The sequence below is a fragment of the Myotis lucifugus genome, unplaced genomic scaffold (assembly GCF_000147115.1).
Source record: "Myotis lucifugus unplaced genomic scaffold, Myoluc2.0 scaffold_105, whole genome shotgun sequence".
Lineage (NCBI taxonomy): Eukaryota > Metazoa > Chordata > Mammalia > Chiroptera > Vespertilionidae > Myotis > Myotis lucifugus.
This window is the reverse complement of record NW_005871153.1, coordinates 4,129,617-4,157,477: the sequence shown is the minus strand read 5'-3', so window position 1 is coordinate 4,157,477 and position 27,861 is coordinate 4,129,617. Positions and strand designations below refer to the sequence as shown.

At 40.5% G+C, this 27,861-nt stretch overlaps 1 pseudogene; it reads left to right on the top strand.

Moving 5' to 3' along the window:
* Window positions 1–27,861, top strand: part of LOC111826835 — a 66,785-nt pseudogene that overhangs the window by 27,630 nt on the left and 11,294 nt on the right.

Below are 27,861 nucleotides of genomic sequence, written 5' to 3'. Positions count from 1 at the left end.
TTTCCTTCATTGCTAAGTGCATGAGAATCTTTTTGAAGGGTTTCTTACATTCTCTTTTCCTTTTCCTGTATTTTTCTTTCCGCTTCTGACTGCCCTTAGCCTGCTTTTTGTTTAAAGCAAAAAGGAGTAGACAGAGATCACAAAGTTGCTAAATTGTTTTTTTTCCTAACTCCCATTTCTAGGCAAAAATGTATAAGAATGTGCTTTGTACTTTTCAGATCATGCAAGACATAATCAGAAAATGTTTGGAAATGACTGAGAACTTGTCCTTAAACTCAATTGCGTTTCCAGCCATAGGAACAGGCAATTTGGGGTTTCCTAAGACTGTTTTTGCTGAATTGATCATTTCGGAAGTGTTCAAATTTAGTAGCAACAATCAACCAACAGCTTTACAAGAGGTTTGCTTTGTGCTGCACCCGAGTGATCACGGAAATATTCAGGTACAGCTTCACTCATTTCTGGTTATTTTGTCAACTGAGCCCTAATGGTATCCAATGTCTCCTTGGTCTAACGGGTTGTTTCTTCCATGTATTTCCCATGCAGGAAAGTAAAGTAGCACTGTAGGCTAGTTGAAGCACGGTAATTTTCAAGCAAAGTTATGGATATAGAAAAATTAGCTTCTTATTTAGGAAAACTTCAAACATGTACAAACATAAACAAAATAGTATAATAAACTCCCTTATAACCATCACTCATCTTCACAATGATCAACCTATGGCTAATATGTTTTATCTCTATCTCCTTTATTGCCCTTTTCCCATACTATTTTAAAAATTATTTATTTATTTTTAATGGTCACCTGAGAATGTTTTTATTGATTTTTGTTTTTAGAGAGAGAGGAAGGGAGAAAGAGAGAGGAAGAGAGACAGAGAGAATGAGAGAGAAAGAGAGAGAGAAAGAGAGAGAGACATTGATGTGAGAAACATCGCACACATACTTACTGGGAATTGAACCTGAAACCTAGGTATGTGCCCAACCCACAACCTTCTGGTGTGTGGGAAGACACTCCAACCAACTAAACCACTTTGCCAGGGCCCCCTATTATTTTGAAGAAAATCCAGAGATACATTTTACCCATAAACAAGTCAGTATTTATTTTAGACATTGGAATTTAAAAAGTAACACACCATGGCTCTGGCTGGTGTGGCTCAATTGGTTGAGCATTGTCCCATGCACCGAGAGGTCTCAGGTTCGATTCCCAGTCAATGCCCATGCCTGGATTGCAGGCTCGATCTCTTTTAGGGGGCATGTAGGGGACAGTCAATCAATTTTCTTTCTCATCGCTGTTTCACTTATCTCTGTCAAGTCAATAAAAACATAATTTTTTTAAACAAAGAAGGGTTTTCCTTCACTTAAAAAAGTAACACCACCACAATACTCTTTCACACATAAAATAAATTGACAATCATTCCTTTATTTAATCAATTATCAAGTCAATGTTCATATTTCCAATTGTCACATAAATGTTTTGTTTTTACAGCTTGTTTGTTTGTATCAGCATCCAAACAAGGCCTATATATTGCAGTGGAGTTGACATGTTCCTTAACCTTCTTTTAATCTATAGTATTTTCTTCCATATGAACACAGAAATTTTTATCTTTAATAATAAAAGCATAATATGCTAATTAGACCAGACAGCCTAACAACCTTGCAGACATCATTCTGCACGTCCTTCCAGATGAAGCCGTGGTGGTGGGGGTCGAGGTAGAGGTGGTTAGGGGCGATCAGACAGGCAGGAAGGTGGATAGGGTCGATGGGGAAGGCAGTTGAGCTGATAGGGGTGATCAGGCAGGCGAGCAGTTAGGGGTGATCAGGCAGGCAGACAGAGTGGTTAGGGTGATCAGGCAGGAAAGCAGGCAAGCAGTTAGGAGCCAGGGGTCCTGGATTGAGAGAGGTATGTCCGACTGCAGGTTTAGGCCTGATCCCACTGGCAGTTGGACATCCCCCCAGGGGTCTCGGATTTTGAGAGGTTGCAGGTTGGGCTGAGGAACACCCCACCCGTGCACTAATTTCGAGCAATGGGCCTCTAGTACATAATATAAAAGCACAGTTGTGGTCCTATAAATAGGAGATTGTCAGGAAGAAATACAACTGAAGGATATGGTAGGAATGAACTCAGCACATACCCCCTGGAATAGGAGATTTGGTACCAGAAGTCAAAGAGAGTTCATCGACCAGCTCACATTTGCTGAACATCAGCTATGGGTGAGCCACTGGACTCTACATTATGGGAGAACAAGAGGCATTTAATAAGAGACCATTATCCCTGCCTCCAAGTCCTTAGAGTCCAGTAGAATAAATGACATTAAATGTTTGAAAACTTCCATGGTCATGCAAGAATTAAATGATCAGATCAAGGCCAGCAACCCAGCAGATGTCCATGAATGGTTGGACCATTTGAATTTTTAGGTCATTCATTTTTCCCTGGATCTAATACTACCTTTAAGTTCTTACAGGCAAACAATTCTAATCTAAATTCTATTCAGACAACCAAACCACCTGACCAACATAATATGGTCCATTTAGTTGGTCTGAATAACTATAGTAATTTCTAGTCAATAAATGCTTTTTGAACAAACCCCCTATGACCGGCATTATACAAGGCGATGTGGATCATGGGATGGGTATGTAGGACACACTTCCCCTCCTGTCAATCATAATTACTCTGGGAGCTAAGATTTATACACATAAAATGAACTAAATTAGAGAGAAAGTGCTGAGCGTTTTTGAATGGGTGAATAGGGGAGCGAGTCCTATGACATGGACCTGAACCTTCAAATTTCATTGTTGCTGTGCAACCCCAGGCCCTGTTTCCTTTCCTAAAGGCTCAGGTTCCTCTGCAAGTATTCAGGAGAAGGATCAGTCTCTGCAGACACCTTTACTGCCACTGAAAATAGTATTGATTGTCTGTACATGGCTGTGACACTTTTTCACTTAAGACTTTTGAAGACAGTTAAACTTTGGTTATATTTGCACACAAAAACAACAAAACTTACTGAGATGTTTAGAGGTAACAGAAGTTGCAAACAGCAGCCCATGGTTTGAACATGGCCTCTAGATATGCTTTATTTGGTCTAGTTTTAAAAATTGTTGAATCAGTTGCTAATATTTTAAAATCAAACATTTCACATAATACTCCAGATGTCCACTGTGACCTAAAATTTCAAACATTTTGACACATTGGGTATGGGTTTCTGTCTGAACAGTTTGCTGTGGCTGAATGGCAGGTGCTGTATGGTCCTCCATAGTCACATCCTTAACCTTTACACTTGTAGCTTCCTGCCTGGGCCCTGGAGGTCTATGAGTCTGACACCCTCAGTCTATAATCTGTTCCAGTCCTTTTCCTTTATTGTATCAGCCTTTTAGCCAAGATGTTACTTGGTAATTTTTGTTTTTTTACCAACAAAATTCTCTGTTGCTTGTTTACAAAATAGTGATGATTTTGGAGTGTCACAACCAGGCAAAGAAATGGAACTCATAAGTTCATTAAACCTAAAATACAGCCTCTTGCTCCAAAATGCACTACTCCACTAGCCATTCCTCTTTTGGTACAATTAAGAAGTTAAAAACTGAAGTGTTCTTGTGATTGTCTTTCTATTAACACTATATTTTTAACAACTGACAACTTACTTGCTCTTACCGAATATGAAAGAAATACATATTCATTGTAGAAACTTTGAACAATGCAAAATGCATAAATTATTTTAGTCATATTTCATTCTAGTCTTCTTCTATATATATGTACTTTGCAAAGTGGTGTCATAATAATATAATTAAAGTTAACCTTCTTTCATTTAATAGGGTAAAGTGAGTATTTCCCTATTCCATTAACTACTCTTTGAAAATGCAATTCCTAATGGCTGCTAAATATTTTAACACAGGGATATACTAAAATGTATTTAACCATTTCCCTATTGGATTTTAAACTGTTGTATTTTCTTCTTGATTTTAATAAAAAGCACTGTAATGAATATTTTTGTATTTATATATTTGTTTCCATTTTGATAATTTTCATGGGATGCATTTGTAGAAATAATATATGTATTTTTATAACTTTAAAATATATAATGATAATAACAGTACTTTGAGAATTGTTCTCTCATCAATATTTGTGCATGCATGATCATAAGCTGTGATGAATCAAATTCGTCTATCTACTAAGGATTGTAGTAATCAAAACTGTCTTTGTGTTTCCAGGCATTTTCAGATGAATTTGACAAAATAGCTAATGGAAATTTCATCAGTGACAAAATTGCCAAGACTCAGAATACACAAGGTTCAGTAAAGATATCATTTCATTTTTCCTAAATTTCTTTCTTTCTTTTTTTGTTTTTTTTTTGGGATTCAGAAAAAATACTAAATTAAGAAATTATTTCTAGTTATTAAATGACTACTTAATGATAAGTGAAAGATGGCAGTGATGATTTTTATGAAAAAAATCTATTTGTGAGAAAGGAGATATTAAATCATATTCCATACACCCGGGCATGCAAGACACTGGCCATGATTGACAGTCTTGAGTGGAAGAGTAAACAATCCAAGTTACATAATCTGTACAGAGGGCTTTAAGTAGTGATGAGGCTCGTATTTCCTAAGGATGATGTGACCTGTGTTTTTGGAAATAGACACATTTAAAGAGACAATACCAACCAAATGCTTTTTCTCTGTCAAATTTGCTGTTACATGTTTGGCTTTATCCTATTTGGAGTTTTCTGAAGCTTCTTGAATCTCAATATGTATGTCTTCCATCAAATTTGGGAATTTTTCAGTCATTTATTCAAATAGTTTTCATGCACTCGTCTCTCATCTTCTTTGGGGGCTCCAATAACATGAATGTTAGACCTTTTGATGGTGTCCTGCCAGTTCCTGAGGATCTGTTCTTTTTTTCCTTTTAATCTTTTTTTTTTAAATTTAAATTTTTATTGTTCAGATTACATTTGCTCCTCTTCCCTCCCCCCCCATAACTCCCCTCCTTCCAGTTCCCACCCCACCCTCCGCCCTCACTCCCCACCCACTGTCCTCATCCATAGGTGCACGATTTTTGTCCAGTCTCTTTCCGAATCTCCCATTCCCCTTTCCCCCCCAAGAATAGTCAGTCCATTCCCTTTCTATGTCCCTGATTCATTATAATCACCAGTTCATTCTGTACATCAGATTATTTATTCACTTGATTCTTAGATTCACTTGTTGATAGATGCATGTTTGTTGTTCACAATTTGTATCTTTACCTTTTTCTTCTTCCTCTTCTTAAAGGATACCTTTCAGTATTTCGTATAATACTGGTTTGGCGGTGATGAACTCCTTTAGCTTTTCCTTATCTGTGAAGCTCTTTATCTGACCTTCAATTCTGAATGATAGCTTTGCTGGATAAAGTAGTCTTGGTTGTAGGTTCTTGGTATTCAGCACTTTGAATATTTCTTGCCATTCCCTTCTGGCCTGCAAAGTTTCTGTTGAGAAATCAGCTGACAGTCGTATGGGTATTCCCTTGTAGGTAATTGAGTCTCTTTCTCTTGCTGCTTTTAAGATTCTCTCTTTGTCTTTTGCTCTTGGCATTTTAATTATGATATGTCTTCGTGTGGTCCTCTTTGGATTCCTTTTGTTTGGGGTTCTCTGCGCTTCTTGGACCTGTAAGTCCATTTCTTTCACCAGGTGGGGGAAGTTCTCTGCCATTATTTCTTCAAATAGGTTTTCAATATCTTGCTGTCTCTCATCTTCTGGCACTCCTATTATTCTGATGTTGGTACGCTTGTAGCTGTCCCAGAGGCTCCTTACACTATCTTCACACTTTCGGATTCTTTTTTCATTTTGCTTTTCCAGTTGGGTGTTTTTTGCTTCTTCGGTTTGATTCTTGTGCTCCTCTGGTCTGCTATTGGGTATAATATTCTTTATTTCAGTCCGTGTATGCTTACTTTCTAATTTCTTTATCGTAGCATCGAGGGTCTCATTAGTTTTCGTGAGGCTCTGCTCAAGTTTATAGCAAGCCCTCAAAATTGCGATTCTTAGCTCCATATCCTCCATTTCTGTCATGTTTTTTTGTCTCCGCATCTTTTATGCTTTCTTGGTGCACCCCCTTGTGGTCTTTGTGCGCAGTCTTGTTCTAGCCAAGCCTTAATTGTTGTAGTTAACACTAGAGGGATTTGACCACCAGGCCGACTGGCTGTAGGAATCAGCTATGTGGAAAACTTCAGTCCTCTGGGGAGGCGCTAGTCCAGCCTTTGCCTGAGGCAATCGGCAAATGGCTCTGCGCAGGGTTTGGGCGGGGCGGGATCAACAGGGCGGGGGGAGGGAGCAGCTATGGCCGCTCTCAGTCCGTCTCCAGGGGCTCTGCCTCTCTGTCCCCGCAACCGCTGCAAACCTCGGAGGGACCGTAGCCAGACAGTCCCGCTTCTCCCGTTTGAGTCTGGGTCCCTAGAGACTCGCCCGGATCTGTAGCCCAGAGTCTGAGACTCCCTCCTGATTGAAAACGACAACCGCGCCCTCAGCCACCAGCCCGCTTTGCGCGCGCACCGCCGCACCACCGTACCTTTAAATTTTCCACACTGCGCCTCCTCTAAGCCTCGTAATGCTGTTGTTTTTCCTTCTAGTTGAAGAGTCCCTCCTCAGCCAGCCTTCCTGTGGTTCTGGGTGATGTCCGTTCCGTCTTTTAGTTGTATTTTTGAAGTGGTTGTTCGAGGCAGCAAACTCCGGTGTTTACCTATGCCACCATCTTGGTTTCTCCTCTTTTCCTTTTAATCTTTTTTTCTCTGTTTTTCAGATTGGATATTTTTTATTGATCTGCATCCAAGTTCACAGATTCATTTCTCTGTCTACTGTTCAGCCTATCCAATGAATCTTTAAAATTTCAGATATTGTATTTATAAGTGCTTAAATGTCCATTTGATTCTTAATTTATAATTTATGTTTCTCTGCAGAGACTCCTATTTTTCCACTCATTCCAAATCATTTCCGTTCATTCAAATATATTTAGTTTGACTTCAGGGAGCATATTTATAGTAGACACTTTAAAGTCTTTGATAAGTCCAACATCTGGATCATCTTGACAGAAGCATTTATATTGAGTATCTTTACCCTTGAGAACTGCTCACATTTTCTTGGTTCTTTGTATGACAAGCAGTTTGGGATAATAGAATGGTTATTTTCATTATTATGTTGTGACATTTGGGTCCTGTTAAAAATCTCCTGGAAAATCGTAATTGTTTTAGCAGGCAGTCAGTCAGTTAAGTTCATCCTAACATCCTGTCTCACCTTCTATGGGCAGCGTTCCCATGTCACTTCAGTTCTCAGAGCCTTTGCTGTTCTGTTTGGGACGACTCCCCCATGTGCAGCTCCGCAGTGGGCTTAGGATTTATTCCAGTTTGTCACAGAACCGGGGCCCACCTTCTCCAGCTATCCCCTCAGCAGAACTCCCCTCACACTCTTGGCTTGCAGGAGCCCATTTTCGAGGCCTCTCCCCAGAGAGACAATGTTCTCTTGGAGTTTAAGTTGTCTGTTCTGTTGCCACATAACTTTGTGTGATCTGGGTTGTCCTTGGGAAAGAAAAGAAGAGAGAAAAAAAATAACAGGTATTTCCCACACATATCCATGTACACTTTTCAGACCATAAGGGCCCCTTTCTCTGGATCTTCTGGATAGAAATACAGAACTCTAAGAGCTTTAACTCCCTGTGGGGCCACTATGGAGTTCTACAACTGGGGTCACCTTCGGGTAGGACCTGGGTTTAAAACAAACAAACATGGGACATGTATGCATGCATATAGGCATAAGGATGGATGCAGACAACAGGGGGTGAGGGTGAGGGCAGCACTGGGGGTGGTGGGGGTATAATGAGGGGATAAGGACACATTTGTAATACCTTAATTAACAAAAAATGTATATAATGTAAAAAAAAGAATATCAGAATAAGAAATGTTTGATTCAAAAAAATATTAAGTATATGTACACAGACATTTTCCAATGGAAGCTGTGCCAATTTCTAAATAAAGCTCAATTGAATCTCAAAAAAAATATATATATGGAAAATAACAAAGATCCCTGCCATACTCTTCAGCTCACAGGCCCCCTTTTCTCAATCCTCTGGTCACAAACACAGGGATCCTCTGAGAGTTTTGTTACCTGTGCTCATGCAGTTCCACAAGTAGGGCCACCCTTGGGTCAAAGCTGGGAGAGAAAATAAGAAAATTTCAAAACTTCCCTCTTTACAGGTTGCCTCTTCAGATTTTGACTCCCCTTCCCAATCTGCCTGCTGTTGCTTACTTTTCCTCAGTTACTAGATATTGAATTTGCCCCTTGTCTTAGTTGTAGTCAGTTGGAGAGATAGGCTCTCTTGGGCTGACTTCACCTTGGCCAGAACCAGAAGCCCACGTTTGATATGTTTTATCTAAATATGTAAAAGGCTCAGGGACTGTCTGACTGTCAGACTGGTAGCTATGACGGGAAATGACCACTAGGGGGCAGACGCTCAATGCAGGAGCTGCCGAGCTGCCTTGACTTGGCAGTGGTGGTTCTCAGAACCAGAGACTAGGGAGCCGGATTCCGGGGAATGCCACCCGAGAACTGCCCTCTCAAAATCTCGGACCCCTTGGGGGATGTGGGAGAGTTGGTTTTGGCCCAATCCCCGCAGGCCAGGCTGAGGGACCCCACCTACAGGAGGGATTACGCTCACTCCGCAGATGCCCTTCAAGTCACAGTGCTGCCCCAGGTGTGGCCGGCCTGTAAGGGACCTCAGGAGGTTGGCTCCAGGATATGCCTGGCCCATCTCGCCCAGTCCCACCCTGCCAGCCACCTTCTAATTAATTTCCTTCAATGTGCATGAATCTGTGCACCAGGGCACTAGTATTTTATAATGCTTTTTCAGAAACAGACCGTCCTTAGGGCTAAGGGTCAGGACCATATTGAAGGCCAGAGATACAGGGTTTGGGATGGAGACGATGAGAAGTACTGTATGGGAGGGCCACATGTGAGGAGCATGAGACTTAAGTCATTCTTGCTATTGTTAACTTACTTATAAACTCCATTTCTTTTTTGTTTTCAGGTTTGTATGGGACTGTTACCAGCCCTGCTTCAGGAGTGCACGAAATGAAAATTGGCCCCATCACCTTCCAGGTGGCCACTGGAGATATCGCTAAAGAAACGGCAGATGTGATTGTAAATTCAACAACAAAGACATTTGATCACAAAGCAGGTACTTTACTTGTAGGACTGTTGCTACAGTAATGGTCACAGTAGATCCCTTGAAGGAGGGTTTCTATAACCAAACTCTTCTGCAGCTGCTATAGCCAAACTGGTTTCTACAACTTTGGCTTAGCATATTGAATTTATAATTTTAAAATTATTTTGACATGGTTTCCTATAATAGGTAACAGTTATTTCCTGAATTTTTCTTTTTTTGATCAAAAATGCCCAGGTTGTAAGATTCCTTTAATAATGGGGAAAGCCTTTAGATAATGAGGCAATCATTGTGATCTATGTGTACTGTATTGATATTTTATTCATGTTTGTAAATATGTTGATGTTCTCATGTAGGGGTCTCCAAAGCAATTTTGGAAAAGGCTGGACAAAATGTGGAAATAGAATGTTCTCGCCTAGGTAAGCACAATGCTGTTTTTCAGTCATAAAGTATAAGTGGAAGGCTGAATGTGGGAGGCTGTGGAGAGGGAGACAACATATGAATCTTAAAATTATACATTTTACTAAAGAATTCCACTCATAGAGAACTAGAAATGAAGAGGAGTGAAAAGTGAGATCATGGCTAAAAAGAGAAGGTAAGCAAGAAAGATTCATCAGAGGTAGTATTTCAGGAGTCTCTTATTTGACAAAGCAGACATTTTGCTTTGTAAACAATCAGAGAGTAGGTTCAGCATCTGATTTTGCATCTTTCTGTTTTGTGTTTCTTAGCTCAACAGCACAACAATGGGTATATAATTACTAATGGTGGATCACTGAAGTGCAAGAATATTATTCATGTCGTTGGTGGAGCTGATGTCAAGAGATCAGTTACCTGTGTTTTGCAAGAGTGTGAAAAACGGAATCACTCGACCATTTGCCTCCCAGCCATTGGGACAGGTTGGTAGCCTCTCAAGGCTAACTTCTTAGGTGTCCCTTTTCCCTTTGATGTCCTGCTGACTTGAATGTAGTTGATGCTGAGTCTGAGTAAGGGCAGCTTCCTCACCCCAAGGCAGTCACTGAGGGAATGAGCAAGACATCTGCTCTCTAATATGGAGGGGAAGAGAGAGGAAGGGAAAGGAGCAAAGAGAAAGAATGGCCATTCCTCCTTCTCTTTTCACCGGTTCCTGTCTCTTTTTCCATCTCTTCCATATCCCCCATTATTTAGTACTAAACCTTCCCCTCCATCCGCTCTCCATGGAGAACATCAGTGCATCGCCTTCCACCTCCCTGTAACTGACTCCCAGATGAGCATTGCCAAGCCTCTTCTCTCAGCTCTTGAGCAGTGGCTGTGCAGGTTGGCCTTAGGGCATCTCTGCACAGAAACCTTTCAATCACCTTAACCCAGTGGGTTCTAATGGGTCAGAAACTCAACTCACCACCTTTCTCTTCTCAGCCTACATGCCTCTTTCAAGTTTCCTGTTTTCCTCTAACTATATAATGATTGTATGATTGATTCTCCATATAGAAAGATGTGCTTTGGGTTTATCATTCCTAAGGTTATGCTCCTTGAGCTCTTTTCCCAGGAATCTGAGTTCTATGCATTGATTAGGAATTTTTGCTTGGTGTCCCTTAAGAGAGCTGGTCAGGGGAAGCAAATTCCCTCAGGCTTGAAGTGGAATGGAGCTGACTGGTTCCAGAGAGGGACCACTCGGCCCTGGATTGATCATTCCATTGCTCAGGAATCTAAGTTTGAATGTCTGCACTGGCCTGGTAGGCCCTCCAGAAGTTTAGCCTCAATAAACTCACCCATCCTTGTCACCTTCTGAACCTGCAATTTAGCTGGTTCTCCTTGCTTATCTTCTTTGCCTATCTCCATCACCACCTGAGCTGGTCCTTAGACTAATGGATGGGGACGCTTTCTCCCTTAGTGGTGTTTATGAGTTGAGTTTGACTGGGAGGGATATAAACAGCATCTGGCAGTAAAGGAAGCCCTCTCCCTAGTACCTACAGATATTTGCCCTCAGGGAGAGAATGGGTGGTCAGTGATTCCTGCCAGCACCTCAAGTTCAATGAAAACTCCAAACCCAATTCATTGTCTTCTTTCCCAAAAAACTTACCTCCTGTTATATCCCTGATCATATCACTTTCTATCTAGAATCCTTGACTCTACTCTCTTTATCACTCCCATGTTCATTAGTTTATTAATTAGTTTGGTTAAATGTTTTCTGAGTGACTGCCATGTGCCAGGCACCGTGCTGAGGCCTGGAGGACAGAAAGATGACTAAGGAAAGGATTCAGTCCACAAGAACCACCTAGCTCATTGTGAGACAGACATGTAAACAAACAACCGCAGTACTGTGTGCCCATGATACACACATGAAGGTGTGTGGGTGACAAAAGCAGGTACATTGGGTCAGGTACACAGAGCAGGTACACAGGCAGTTGGTCCCTAGGTCCTCCTGACTTTACTTCTTAAATATCTCCTTGCTCTGGTCCCCTTTTTACTTAGCTCTTGTCGTTGCCTAACCTTTAATTATAGCCTCCTATCTAGACGTGGGTTCTCTGCTCCAGTGCGTCCCATGCCGGCCCCCCCCCCCCCGCCCCCGCATGGTAGGCCCTGCAGACTTATTTTTCTCAAAAACAGATCTATTTCCCTGAGCACACCAGGTGAGGTTGCACATATCACACTCCTATTACACAATTCTAGGCTTTCCTTCAGTTTTCCATACTTCACCTATTGAACACCATTTGTCTTTACATATTATATGCATTGTGTCCTAAGTGCCTAGATGAGCATCTAGTTTTTGATGGGACACATTAAATATTTGTTGAAAGTGAGTGACTATATCTTTACACTCCTATTTAAATTCTTCCAAATATCATGAGATAACCACAGCTTTGCAAAGGAGAATTTCCCTCTTTCCCTGCTCATCTAATTAAAAACAAAAGCAAAAAACCTGAACAAACCTTCTTGGTTAGTTTTATGTGGGGTTTGTCTACACTCCCACAATCGTGTACAGAGCCAAGTCACAGAGGTCTACTCTTATTTCTGCAGTGATGGTGGGCACCATCGATGGGGATAAACCTAGTGGGCCCTTAGTCTGTCACACCAGGTTTGTCAGGGGACTTCTACACTGTTACCTGCTCCTCCCCCACCCAATGTGACAGCTGCTGTTCAGATGGGACTGCTTCCATGGTTTTCCATGAGAATTTTCAAGGAACTTGCCATGATCTTACCAAGGCAATAAGCTGGAGGAAAAAGGGTATGGGGCATGCTTAATTAGGAGACGACCTGCTCAGGTGGCAACCTTAAATCCTGCTAGTCAGCTAACATCTCACCAGTGTGGGAAGAAAGACTTCCTGGAGGTTCAACATAACTTGCAGGTAAAAAAGTATATATAATAACAAAAGCTTAGAGCTCTAAGCATCTTACTAAATGATCTTAGCATAAATCAAGTCCCCAAAGAAAAAGGATACCTTGTAAAGTTAATTGATGATTAAGCAAAACAAAAATTGTTGTCTTTAAAGAGCATGATAATTCATTATGTATTAGTATCTTTTACTTTGGATGCTTTGAGAACACTAGTGAGCCAAGAAAGATTAACTGTGCTTGGTAACACAGAGAAACACAACCAGCAGGACTCCGCTAAATAGAGCAAATATGAACATCAGACATCAAAAGTTAGATTTCCTTTTTTTATTGTTGGGCTTTTGTCTTCTTCACATCCTGGAACAAGAACTCTCTATTGCATCTAGGGCTTCAAAAGCCTTTGCTGATGGATTGTTAGAATAGTGTATGGAAGTGAAAAATTTGGGGTGTGTGGATACATTCTTTGAGAATTGGAATCCCTAATTTATTCCTCAGCCTTCTCCAATTGGGTCTTTATTTTTCTAGTCATTTTTATTTGCCTTTCTAGGACAAGCTCAACAAGACACAGATAAGGTTGCTGAAGCCATGATGGATGCCATTGAAGACTTTATCCAGAAAGGACTTGTCCAGTCTGTGAAAAAAGTTAAAGTTGTTATCTTTCAGCCTCAAATAATGGATGTTTTTTGTGCCAACATGAAAAAAAAGAAGGCTCCCAGGCTCCCTCACAGTCTATAATATCTAAAGTTGCATGTGAGTTATTGATTTTTATAAAATGCATGTTCCTAATGTTGAGGTCATGTGAGAAATAGCTAAAATTGTACAGTATTTTTTGTGGTAGTTTATTAGCTTCCCCTGGTTGTATTGATATATAATTGATATATGTCACTGTTTAAGGTGTACTGCACAATGGTTTGACTTTACATATGTTACTGCAATATGTTTAGTTAGTTTCCATCATCTCATACATGTCTTAAACAGAGAAAGCAAAATGATTTTATTTCCTTGTGATGAGAACTCTTAGAATTAACAGCTTTCATATATATCATACAGGTGTGTTAAGTATAGTCATCCTGCTGTACATTGTATCCTTGGTCATTATTTATCTTGCAACTGGAAGTTTGTACATTTGACTTCTTTTTTCAGTTTCCCCTTCCCCCAATCCACCTATGGTAACCACAAATGTGATCTCCTTTTTCTATGAGTGTGAGTTGTTTTTTTAGCTTTTTTACTGAGATTCTTAAAAATATATATTTTTGTTGATTTCAGAGAAGAAGGGAGAGAGAGAGATAGAAACATTCATGATTAGAGAGAATCATGGGCCGCCTCCTACACGCACCCTACTGGGTTTGAGCCCACAACCTGGGCATGTGCCCTTGACAAGAATTGAACCCAGGACCCTTGGGTCCTCAGGCCGATGATCCATTCACTGAGCCAAACCAGCTAGGGCTGTAAGTGTGATCTTATGGTATTTGTCTTTTTCTGTCCACCTTGAATCGGCTAATCTTTAATGAACTATCAGAAAGAAAAATTAAGAAAACAATCCCATTTACAATTGTATCAAAAAGAATAAATTATGTAGGAATAAATTTAACCAAGAAGATAAAACTGATAACGCACTGATAAAAGAAATTGAAGAAGACAAAATAAATGCAAAGATATTATGTGCTCACGTATTGTAAGAATGAACATTGTTAAACTATCCATTCTTCCTAAAGCAATCTACAGATTCAGTGCAATTCCTATCAAAATTCCAAAGGAATTTTGTCAGAAACACAGCAAACAATTGTAAAGTTTGTATGGAACCACAAAAGACCCCAAATAGCAAAAGCAATTTGAAAAAGAATAAAAAAGGTAGAGGCATCACCGTTCCTGATTTGAAAGTGTATTACAGAGCTACAGTAATCAAAACAGTAGAGTATTGGTGTAAAAACAGAAACATAGATCAATGGAAGAGAATAGAGAGCCCAGAAAGAAACCCATGCATATATGGTCAATTAATTGATAACAAAAGAGCCAAGAATATACAATGGGGGAAGGGTGGTCTCTTTAATAAATAGTGTTGGGCACCTACTTCAGTAGCAGATATCTATATAAATAAAAGTCTAAGTGACTGATAGGACTGGTTGACTGAATGACTGGTTGACCAGTCACTATGACACGCATTGACCACCAGGGGAGATGCTCAACACAGGAACTGCCCCCTGGTGGTCAGTGCGCTCTCAAGGCCAACCTCCTGCAGTCCCTCCCCCATGGAGGCCGGCCCAGATTGGCCCTGATCAGGCCAAGGCACCCCACCTGTGCATGAATTTGTGCACCGGGCCTCTAGTGCTAAAATAAATAAATGGTGTTGGGAGAACTGGACAGCCATGCAAAAGAATGAAACTGGCCACTATCTTACACCATACACAAAAATACACTCAAAATAGATTAAAGACTTGAATGTAAGACCTGAAACCATAAAATGTCTAAAGGAAAACATAAGGGGCAAGCTTCTTAACATCAGTCTTGATAATAATTTTTTGGATTTGACACCGAAAACACACACAGCAAAAACAAAAATAAGCAAGTGGGAATATATCAAACAAAAAAAGCTTCTGTAGAGCAAAGAAAACCATCAATATTTTTCTACTGATTGAGAGAAAATATTTGCAAGTCATATACCTGATTAGGGGTTAATATAAAAAATATATAAAGAACTCATACAACTCAATAGAAAAAACCCGAACAATCCAATTTAAAAATGTACAGAGTATATGAATAGACATATTTTTTCCAAAGAAGATATACAAATGGCCAACAGGTACATGAAAAGGTGCTTAGCATCACTAATCATCAGGGAAATGCAAATGAAAATAGTAATGAGCTATCACTTCACACATATTAGAATGCTATTATGGAAAAGACAAAAAATAAGTGTTGACAAAAATGTGGAAAAAACCAAATCCTTGTGCACTGGGAATGTAAACTGGTACAGCCACTATGGGAAATAGTAGGAGGTTCCTAAAAAATTTAAAAATATAACTAACATATGATCCAGTAGTTACACTTCTGGGTATTTATCTGAAGGAAATGAATCATTATCTCTAAAAGATATCTGCTGCCCCATATTTTATTGAAGCAGTATTGAGATAGCCAAGACATGGAAACAACAACATTGGCAAAATAAATGGATAAAGATGTGGTATATACAGGGTGGGGCAAAAGTAGGTTTATAGTTGTGAGTATGTGAAAATGAGTTTATTCTTGTATAACTACTTACAAATTGTTGTATTACTAGAGGACAGGTGCAGGAATTCATGCACAGGTGGAGTCCTTTGGCCTGGCCGGCGATTGGGGCCGCGGGAGTTTGGCTGGTCATGGCAGCTTGGCTGTGGGAGTGCACTGACCCCTGATGGTCAGTGCATGTCATAGGTACGGGCTGGTCATCTGGTTGTAACAGTCCCTTAGGCTCTTATATGTATAGATTTTCCGTATGGGCAACTGTAAACCTACTTTTGCCTAATCCTGCATAGATGATGGAATATTATTCAGTCATAAAAAAGGAAATCCTGTCATTTGCACCAACATGGAGGGACCTTGAGGGCATTATGCTAAATGAAATGTCAGACAGAGAAAGACAAATAGTGTATAATAAGTCTAATCTGTGGAATCTAAAAAAAACTGAAGTCAGATACAGAGAACAGATTGGTGGTTGCCAAAGGTGGGGTGGTGGTAGGTGGGCAAAATGGCTTAAAGTGGTCAAAATGTACACACTTCCAATTATAAGATTAATAAGTCCTACAAATGTGATATGCAGCACAGCAACTATAAAAGAAAAAAGAAGGAAAGAAGGTAGGGAGGGAGGAACAGAGCAAAGGAGAAAGAAAGGGAGAAATAGCTAATAGCTAAACATTCTTTTTCTTTTTAAATCCAAAACAATTGTTACATTTCCTTGTGTTTCTGTTTTAGCATTTTTGGGCTTCTCAAAGAAACCTCCCCTCAAACCAAAGCCTTTGGTTTTGGCGAAGAAAACGGAATCAGCAATTTTTCAGGTGTGTGGTGAAAATGAAACATGTGTAGAAAACGCCCTCTCCTGCCTACAGAATCTGATGGAAAAGGAACAGAGTCTTTACACCAGTGAAGAGGAATGTATCAGAGACTTTGATGAAAAGGAATATCAGGAATTGAATAAGCTGCAGAAGGACTTGAATATTTTGGTGGAATTGGACCGTCAGAAACCTTTGATTAAGGTTTCAGGGATTAGCAGAGATGTGGAACAGGCTAGAAATGCAGTTGAGGAGATGATCAAGACAGTAAGATCAGCCAAAGAGCAGGAATCCAGAGCAGATTATATCACTGAGTTTGTAGAATGGCAATATGACGACAATAACACTTATCGTAGTTTTGACAAAATAACCAATATGAAATTGGAGGAGGCCAGAAAAAAACAGGGAAAAACAGTTGATGTCCAAATTAATAATCAGAACTACACAGTGGACGTGAAAACATGCATTGCTACAGGTGCAAACGGACACAGTTTACAAATTCAGCGCATCACGAAACCTCAAGGTGAGTCAAACTTTCTCATTTGTTATCCACTATTTTACACTTACTTTGTGCTTAACAGTATTTTGTCCGTCTATCAACATTGTAGTCAAGTCGATAGAATTCAAGTAACTCTTATGCATTAAAATAGAAAACTTACGGAGTTTACATTAAGGTCGGGAAAATACAGCCTGGGGGAGCCCAACATCCTGAGGATGACCATCTTGGTGGTAACATAGCCAAACCTCGCCTTTTTGTAGTTCACAAGCTTCCTAGAGCCAGTTCTGGGAGGTAATGGCTGCTTCAGTCCGGAGAGGGACAGCCATGGGCTTTAAAGAAACGTGGCCCAAGGTTTTATTTAGAACAAAATGGGGAAGATAGCCTGGTCAGAAAGTGGGCACTTTCTGCCTCTGTGATTGGTACCCAGAGAGGCCCCGGAGCCTGCAGGATCTCTGAGAAGTCACCGCCTCCTTTGCCCTGAAAAGAAAGTTCCTAGACACACGCATAGGAAGCAGCCTCAGATTCTCTGACTGGATCTGCTTCTGAGAAGGGAATGCTTGTCTCATAGAGGTGAGACAGACTTCCAACCAAGAAGTCCCCCACTGAAAACTAGTAAAAATGGCTTCCCTTTCAGTACCTTCTCTTCATCTTTTGGGAGATCAGTTGGAATGAATTCCTCACACCCAGAGCAAGCCTGGGGCAATGAGAACTCAAGAATAAAATTTCATTTAGCAGAAGAGGAGATGGAGCTGCCACCACAAACTGCCACATAGCAGAACCCACCCACCCACTCAACTCTTAAGGATGGTGTGAAGAATAACGAAAGAACAGATGTGGATGGCCTTGTGGTGGGAGCTCTAGCAAAAATCTATGCATTTGTAAACAAGACAATAGCGACTATTTAAAACATCATATGGAAATAATTGTTAAATTATTGAATTATGACAGATTAGAGACTGAGCAGAATATGCAGTCCAGTCTGGACATGATCAAAACTTGTGAAGATGTAGGGACACAGGTTCTGTCCCTCAGAGATTTTGAATTGATGTGTGTGTGTGTGTGTGTGTGTGTGTGTGTGTGTTTTAAGCATTACAGTTGGTTCTGTGATGGTCTGTGTTCCATGGTTTGAAAACATTCTCCTAGAAATATAAGAAATGTATTGAATACATTGAATCAGGAGTTTGTAAAACAAGAACACACATGCTATTCGGTTTTTTGAAGCATACCAGGGAGGGGGACTGTGTAGATGAGCCTTCCCGGGTGCAGAGTGTCCTCAAATGTCTACTTTGCAGTTGAGATCCCTGGACACTGGAGTGATATGAAGCAGCAGCGTGTCTGTCTGGTTGAGCTACAGCCTGGCCAACCAGAATACAGCAAAGTGGCAGATGCCTTCAATCAGACCTGCTCACAGTTCAAGATAGAGAAGGTAAGCATTCTGATGACATGGAGTTTCTTAATGGTGAAAATAAGGAGTATCATGTTCCTGGATAAATACATTTATATTTACTTCCTATCATATTTTTAACCCAGAATTAGAGTATTTCATGGTAATTAGATTTTATATTCTAGATTTTACTCATCTCCCCATAATTACTGAGACATTAAGACTGAGATTTTTGAGTCAGTTATTACAAGACAGTAGATTGCAATATGATATTAGAATACTGAAGACATATATTTCCTTTGTGAAGCAAACTAATAAAGATCCAAAGATATGAGAAGAGACTGGCGAAGGCTTCTCAGGGTTGGGTTATGTGCCTTTGCCCCAGTGTTCACAGGCCAACAGTGTTTGCTTCCTTAGTAAACCCACTAGTACTTTCACTGTTCATCTCATTTACTAGTATTTTGGCATCTCCTACTCTTAAAAATTAATATTGCTATTTTAAATTTGTGTTCTTTCTTGCCTTCTATGGCAATAATACTTTGATGTTTTCTTCTTTATTAATTAATTCTCCTTTCATTGTCACTGGTATCTGTTTCTCCTCCAAAGCCCTCATCCTAGCTTTATCCACAGGCTTTATAATTTGGTCTTCTGATTCTTCACTTCACCAGGGAATGTTTTTACCCTTCATGGATGCAGCTATCATTTTAATGTTAATAGCTCTCAAATCAACATATCACCAACCTGGATTTTTGACTCTAGCTCTAGAACATATTCCCAGTGGACTAAAAATATCTCCACTTGAATATCTATGTGCTAAATCAATTTCTTAAAACCTAACTCATCATCTCTAAGTAATTATCTTCCCTTTCCTTCTCTTTTCTGACCTTGGTTCCAGCACTTACTGAATAAAGCTAGAGATTTTTTTTTATTGTCTAAAATTTTACATGTCTCCTTTTTTCCCAATTGATCCCCCAAAGTTAGAGATTTTTGGGTTCCCTCTCTTCATCCATAATAATGAGTGTGCCAATAAAGTGTACATTTTCTTTCTTTGCAAATTTTCTTTTTTTTTTTTAAATATATTTTATTGATTTTTTACAGAGTGGAAGGGAGAGAGATAGAGAGTTAGAAACATCGATGAGAGAGAAACATCGATCAGCCGCCTCCTGCACATCTCCCACTGGGGATGTGCCCGCAACCCAGGTACATGCCCTTGACCGGAATCAAACCCGGGACCCTTCAGTCCGCAGGCCGACGCTCTATCCACTGAGCCAAACCGGTTTCGGCTGCAAATTTTCTTTTACTTCCTATTTGCATGGCCACAACTGCTCTTTAGAACTGGGGCCATGCCCCAAACACCAATGTGAGGGGATGCTCTGATGAACTCCAGCTGCTTCTCCCAAGAGAGTGAACCTGGGACAAGTGCATTTATATGTTAAGTGACTGGAGAACACCAAAGTCTTAGCATCGCTCAGACTGCAGAGGCCTAGTTCTCAGCCTGGCCTCCCTGTGCTGTGCAGCCAGACTACATTGCTATTTACTGCCCTGGCCTGGAATCCTGATTTCCTCCATTATGTCATCATCCTTCTATTGCCAACTGAAGGGTGCCAGTGCCTTTTGGCCCCATTTGTGGTATTCTTCCCCATTCTGTTTACTCATGTAGTTAAGCACATAATAATTCAAAAAAGATTTGAAATGTCCTAAGAGATATATACCAGAGAGAAACCAAGATAGTGGCAAAGGAAAATGCTGGCACTTGCATCTTTCCACAACCACATCAAAATTACAACTAAAAAATAGAACAACCATCACTCAGAACCACCTGAAATCTGGCTGAATGGAAGTCCTACATCTAGAGAATTAAAGAAGAAAGCACATTGCCCTAGCTGGCTTAGCTCAGTGGATACAGCGTCAGCCTGTGGACTGAGGGGTCCCAGGTTCCATTCCTGCCAAGGACACATGCCTGGGTTGCGGGCTCGTTCAAGGATTCTCATCATTGATGTTTCTATCTCTCCTTCTCCCTTGCTCCTGAAATCAATAAGGAAATATATTTTTTTTAAAAAAAGAAGAAAATAGCACATTGACACCGGTAGGAGGGGTGAGGTACAGAATGGGCTGGTCTGACACTCACATGTGGTATGTTTTTAAACCGGAGTCCAATGTCACGCCCCAAGCCCTGGGTTTGCAGTGCTAGGAAGAGAACTCCCCGTGACCGCTATCCGGCTGTAAAAACCAGTGGGGATTGTGCCTGAGTGACACGGAGGTTGCTGGAATCCCAGGCAATTCTTCTTAAAGGGCCCATGCACGGACTTAGGCTCATTCCCTCTGAGCTCCAGCTCTGGGGCAACAGCGTGAAAGGACACAGGGACATATGGGGACATAAATTGTCTGGCAGCAGGGCAAGCCATCTTCTCCCTCCTTCTTTTGGTTATTGTTGGCATCTCTAACCCTTTTCCTTTTCAACTTCCTATAACTGTGTAATTAAGATAATAGCATATACGTACTTGAGTTTTGTTTTTTATTCATCCATTTGGATCAGCTTTACCTTTTTAAAAATATGTTTTTGATGATTTCAAAGAGAAAAAGGGAGAGGGAGGGAGGAATAGAAACATCAATGATAAGAGAGAATCCTTGACTGGCTGCCTCCTGCACATTCCCTATTGGGGATAAAGCCTGCAGCCCAGGCATGTGCCCTTACCAGGATCAAACCTCAATCTTCATGGTTGGATGCTCAACCACTGAGCCCCCCTGGCTGGGTCAATCTTTATCTTTCAGTTGCAGTACTTAGTCTGTTTAATGAATTTACTGATATATTTGGGTTTAAATATGCCATATTAATCTTCCACTGAGCCAAACCAATTAAGGCTAATCTTTTTTTCTATGTATCATTTCTACTCTGCTCCTTTTCTCTCTTTTCCTATGTTATTTTATATTAAGTTATTTTTATCATTCCATTTTTATGCCCTATTAGAATGCTCATTATACATCCTATTACAATCCTTTTATTGGTTACTTAGAGATTATTGTATTAAACTCTAGTGCAAATTAGTATAGTTCTCATTTCCCAAACAATGCAATGAACTTTGAACACTTTAAACCCACTTGTCCCCTCCTGCCTCTTGTACTACTTTTACCTGTGTTTTAATTCTATGTATATTTGAAACCCTATAAAACTTTTTATTTTTTTTGATGCAGTCATTGTATATTCACCCTTTTAGCCCACTTCCCTTCCATTCTTCTTGCATTTTCATGCCTACACCTTGGGATCATTCTCCTTCTGGTTTTACTTTTCTTTCGGGTGTAGATCTGGTTGTGATGTTTCTGGTAGTCTAAGTTTTTGTCTGAAAATGTCTTCATTTCACTTTCATTCTTTGAAGGATATTTTTGCTGGGTGTAGAGTTCTGGGTGACAGTTATTTTCTTTAAGCACTTTGAAGGTGTTATTCTATTTTCATTCTGCACTGCCTTTCTATCTTGGAACTTGGCCCATCAAATCCTTGTTGCCTTCAAAAAGCTCTCCCCCTTGCCCTCACCCTCAAGCCCTTCTAATAGTTGTTGGCAAGAGGATTGGTCTGATACAAATAGTTTACTACAGCCAGAAGCCTACTGCTAACATAAACCTACTAAGTAAAGTTTTAAGATTTACTTGTAGTGTTTTTTTTTAACCTTATAATTTATCTCATTAGGAATATAGAATCAGATTTCTGTTTTGAAAACTACTTGAAATAACTCTTTTCTTTGTGTGATTATCAAATTTGAGAAGGTTGGGTGCTAGCTTCAGCAGCACATATACTAAAAAAAAAGGTGAGGAACAAGAATGAAAAGACTAAGAAGTAAGAATTATTTCAAAACTCTTTAAGATGAAAATTTTAAGGCTTTTGGAAGATGAGTAAAAGAAATAAAATTTAAGGTAAATAGAACTGGAATAGAAGTAGGCAGTTTAAAGATTAGAAAATTATAGATAAAAAGAAAAATAAATTTTAAAATCACAAATCAGATAAACAAAGTGCATGATAATGCAGAGACTTTGAGCTAGAGATCAAACTATATCTTAATTAAAAATAGGAATCCCAAAACTGAAAAAACAAACAAACCAGATGATGGCAAGTAACAGTATGAGAACTGAGAGTCCTTTAGAATGGAAGAAGATTCTGACAACTTTATGGAACTACCACTGCCTATTGATTAGGGAAGGTTTTTTTGTGTGTTTTTTTTATTCCCCCCCCCCCCCCACACTCCCCTGCTCCCGGGCACCAGGCTTGCTGCCTGCCCCTCATCTCTACGGAGGGGGTGCTCCCCAAACAGAGCTGCTGGGAGGTGCCCCCTGCAGCTCTGTCCACCAATTGAGACTGCTGAGGGGCAGCCAAACAGGAGACAGTGCAAATCTTTGTCAAGTCAAGTCGGGGAAAGAGTCAGAACTGGGCAGCAGGTGAGGAATAAGGGTTAGAAATGGGAGAACTTAAGCAGAAAACCTGAAATAAGCATCTTACTGCACCATTAGGACTCCCATTTTCTGACACCAGGTAACACTGGGACAGAATGAGAAGAGGAACTTAGGAAGACCCTGAGCCAGGGTTGGTGCTGGGGGGTAGACCCCTCAGCCAGGGCACCTCAAAGGGCAGTCTGAGGCCTGCGTCAAAGTAGTTTGGGGAGTTCCTTACGATGGAGATTCCAGCACCTGGCCTTTCAGGGGTGGGGCCAAAACTGCATGTTAAGCAAGCCCCCCAGCAGCCTCTGAGGCCCTCAGACTCTGCCATTAGCCCAGCCCCTCCTCCCACTCTGGTGTACCCCCACACAAGACTGGAGCCCTGGGAGGTGGGAGGTACAACAGGGTTAAGGCCTTTTCCTCATTGCCCTCCATTCCACCTCTCCTCCTCCTTAGGCAAGCCAGTTTTCCAGATGTATCTGGGTCAGCAACAGTGGAAAAAAGTGACCAGCTGGAAAGTGACCTATTTGAGGCATGATCACACCCTACCAGTGCCCCAGGCTCTCTCTGGGAAATCCATTCCTGGCTGGGGGTGGAGGAGGCAGCCTTCCTGGGGATGAAGCCTGGGGTCAGGTCTTGCAGGAGTCACAAGGGGAAGGGTCTGCTTGCACCATTCACACTGTCATCAGTCTGCATGATGAGCTTTCCCAGCAGGTGGTCTCCCTGTTGTTATACTCAAGGATGCAGGAGCTGGGATTTGAGCCTGGGTCTCTCTGACCACAGTCCATGGTCTGTCTAGGTCAGTGATGGCAAACCCATTGAGCTCGGCGTGTCAGCATTTTGAAAAACCCTAACTTAACTCTGGTGCCATGTCACATATAGAAATTTCTTGATATTTTCAACCATAGTATAAAAAAAGATTTATATTTTTGATATTTATTTTATATATTTAAATGCCATTTAACAAAGAAAAATCAACCAAAAAAAATGAGATTGCGTGTCACCTCTGACACGCGTGTCATAGGTTCGCCATCACTGCCTTAGGGGACCTCAGAGGAGTCGCTCTCCCCTGACACTCCTTTGTGCAACCAGTACTTGATGAGCACATATCCAACAGCAGTCTCTGCTTACAGGCTCCCAACTGGGAATTCTTTCATTTTACAAATGCTTATGGAGTATCTCCTATGGGAAAGGCACTCTTCCAGGGCTGGAGATACAGCAGGGGCAAGACAGGCCAGCTCCCTGTCTGCATGGCATTCACATTCCAGGGAATATCGTGGTGCCACAGTGGCAGGGTTAAGAGCAGAGACCCTATAACCATCGGCTGAAATCCTGACTCTGACACTTTTTAAAAAAAATAAATATTTATTGTTCAGATTATTACAGTTGTTCTTCTTTTCCCCCCATAGCTCCCCTCCACCCAGTTACCAAGCCATGCTCTGCCCTAACACCCCCTCCCCCCACTGTCCTCATCCATAGGTTCACGATTTTTGTCCAGTCTCTCCCTGCACTCCCCACACCCCTTTCCCCCCCGAGAATTGTCAGTCCACTCCCTTTCTATGCCCCTGATTCTATTATATCCACCAGTTTATTCTGTTCATCAGATTTTTTATTCACTTGATTTTTAGATTCACTTGTTGATAGATGTGTGTTTGTTGTTCATAATTTGGATCTTTATCTTTTTCTTCTTCTTCCTCTTCTTAAAGGATACCTTTCAGCATTTCATATAATACTGGTTTGGTGGTGATGAACTCTTTTAGCTTTTTCTTATCTGTGAAGCTCTTTATCTGACCTTCAATTCTGAATGATAGCTTTGCTGGGTAAAGTAATCTTGGGTAAGTAGGTTCTTGCTATTCATCACTTTGAATATTTCTTGCCACTCCCTTCTGGCCTGCATAGTTTCTGTTGAGAAATCAACTGACAATTGTATGGGTACCCCTTTGTAGGTAACTAGCTGTTTTTCTCTTGCTGCTTTTAAGATTCTCTCTTTGTGTTTTGCTCTTGGCATTTTAATTATGATGTGTCTTGGTGTGGTCCATTTTGGATTCCTTTTGTTTGGGGTTCTCTGCGCTTCCTGGACTTGTAAGTGTATTTCTTTCACCAGGTAGGGAAAGTTTTGTGTCATTATTTCTTCAAATAGGTTTTCAATATCTTGCTTTCTCTCTTCTTCTGGCACCCCCATAATTCGGATGTTGGTACGCTTGAAGTTGTCGTGGAGGCTCCTTACACGATATTGATATTTTTGGATTCTTTTTTCTTTTAGTTTTATTGCTTAAAGTATTACAAAGGGTATTACATATGTCTCCTTTTTCCCCCAACCCTTGGCAATCCCCTGGCCTCCCCTACCCCCCAGTGTCTTATGTCCATTGGTTATGCTTATATGCATGCATATAAGTCTTTCAGTTGATCTCTTATGCCCCCCCCTTCTACCCCCCTAACCTCCCCGGCCTTCCTGCTGCAGTTTGACAGTCTGTTTGAGGCAGCTCTGCCTCTGTATCTATTTTTGTTCATCAGTTTATAATGGTTTTTATTATCCATGAATGAGTGAGATCATGTGGTGTTTTTCCTTCAGTGACTGGCTTATTTCACATAGCATAATGCTCTCCAGTTCCATCCATGCCACTGCAAATGGTAAGAGTTCCTTCTTTTTTACAGCAGCATAGTATTCCATCGTGTAGATGTACCTCGGTTTTCTAATCCATTCATCTACTGATGGGCACTTAGGCTGTTTCCAGGTCTTAGCTATGGTGAATTGTGCTGCTATGAACATATGGGTGCATATATCCTTTCTGATTGGTGTTTCTGGTTTCTTGAGATATATTCCTAGAAGTGGGATCACTGGGTCAAATGGGAGTTCCATTTTTAGTTTTTTGAGGAAGCTCCATACTGTCTTCCATAGTGGCTGCACCAGTCTGCATTCCCACCAGCAGTGCACGAGTGTTCCTTTTTCTCCACATCCTCTCCAGCACTTGTCGTTTGTTGATTTGTTGATGATAGCCATTCTGACAGGTATGAGATGGTACCTCATTGTTGTTTTGATTTGCATCTCTCGGATGATTAGTGACTTTGAGCATGTTTTCATATGTCTCTTGGCTTTCTGAATGTTCTGTTTTGAAAGGTGTCTATTTAGATCCTTTGCCCATTTTTTGATTGGATTGTTTATCTTCCTTTTGTTAAGTTGTATGAGTTCCCTATAAATTTTGGAGATTAGGCCCTTATCAGATATGACATTGGCAAATATGTTTTCCCACGCAGTGGGCTTTCTTGTTGTTTTGTTGATGGTTTCTTTTGCTGTGCAGAAGCTTTTTATTTTGATGTAGTCCCATTTGTTCATTTTCTGTTTAGTATCAAGTGCCCTAGGAGCTGTATCAGTGAAGAAATTGCTTCGGCATGTGTCTGAGATTTTGTTGCCTTTGGATTCTTCTAGAATTATTATGGTTTCCCATCGTACATTTAAGTCCTTTATCCATTTCGAGTTTATTTTTGTGTATGGTGTAAGTTGGTGGTCTAGTTTCGTTTTTTTGCATGTATCTGTCCAATTTTCCCAACACCATTTATTGAAGAGACTATCTTGACTCCATTGTATGTTCTTGCCTCCTTTGTCAAATATTATTTGAGTATATTGGTTCGGGCAGATTTCAGGGCTCTCTATTCTATTCCATTGATCTATATATCTGTTCTTGTGCCAGTACCAGGCAGTTTTGAGAACAGTGGCTTTGTAATACAGCTTGATATCTGGTATTGAGATCCCACCTACTTTGTTCTTTCTCAGGATTGCTGCAGCTATTCGGGGTCTTTTTTTATTCCAGATGAATTTTTGGAGAGTTCGTTCTAGATCTGTGAAATATGCTGTTGGTATTTTAATGGGAAGTGCGTTGAATTTATAGATTGCTTTGGGTAGTATGGACATTTTAATGATGTTGATTCTACCAATCCCTGAACACGCTATGTTCTTCCATCTGTTTATGTCTTCCTCTATGTCTTTTTTCAAAGTCCTGTAGTTTTCTGAGTAGAGGTCTTTTACCTCTTTAGTTAAGTTTATTCCTAGGTAGCTTAATTTTTTTGGTGCGATGGTAAATGGGATTGTTTTTGAGTCTCTCTTTCTGAAAGTTCACTATTGATGTATAGAAATGCCATAGATTTCTTGGGGTTAATTTTGTATCCTGCTACATTGCCAAATTCATGTATTAAGTAATAGTTTTTTGGTGGAGTCTTTAGGGTTTTGTATGTATAATATCATGTCATCTGCAAATGAGGACAGTTTTACTTCCTCTTTTCCAATTTGGATGCCTTTTTTTTCTTCTTCTTGTCTAATTGCAATGGCTAATACTTCCAGGACTATGTTGAACAGAAGTGGTGAGAGTGGGCATCCCTGTCTTGTTCCTGTTCTTAGGGGAAATGGTGTTAGTTTTTGTCCATTGAGTATGATGTTGGCTGTGGGCTTGTCATATATGGCTTTTATTATGTTGAGGTATGATCCTTCTACTCCCACCTTGCTGAGAGTTTTTATCAAAAATGGGTGTTGGATTTTGTCGAATGCTTTTTCTGCATCAATAGATATGACTATGTGGTTTTTTTCTTTCAATTTGTTTATGTGATGTATCACGCTTATTGATTTACAGAAGTTGTACCATCCTTGTATTTCTGGGATAAATCCTACTTGGTCATGGTGTATGATCTTTCTGATGTACTGCTGGATCCGATTTGCTAAGATTTTGTTGAGGATTTTGGCATCTATGTTCATGAGGGATATTGGCCTGTAATTCTCTTTCATTGTGTTGTCTTTACCTGGTTTTGGTATTAGGGTGATGCTGGCTTCATAGAATGAGCTTGGAAGTGTTCCTTCCTCTTGAATTTTTTGTAGTAGTCTGAGGAGGATAGGTTTTAGTTCTTCCTTGAATGTTTGGTAAAACTCCCCTGTGAAGCTGTCTGGTCTTGGGCTTTTGTTTGCTGGAAGCTTTTTGATGACTGCTTCAGTTTCTTCCATAGTTATTGGCCTATTGAGATTTTTAGATTCTTCCTGATTGAGTTTTGGAATGTTGTATTTTTCTAGGAA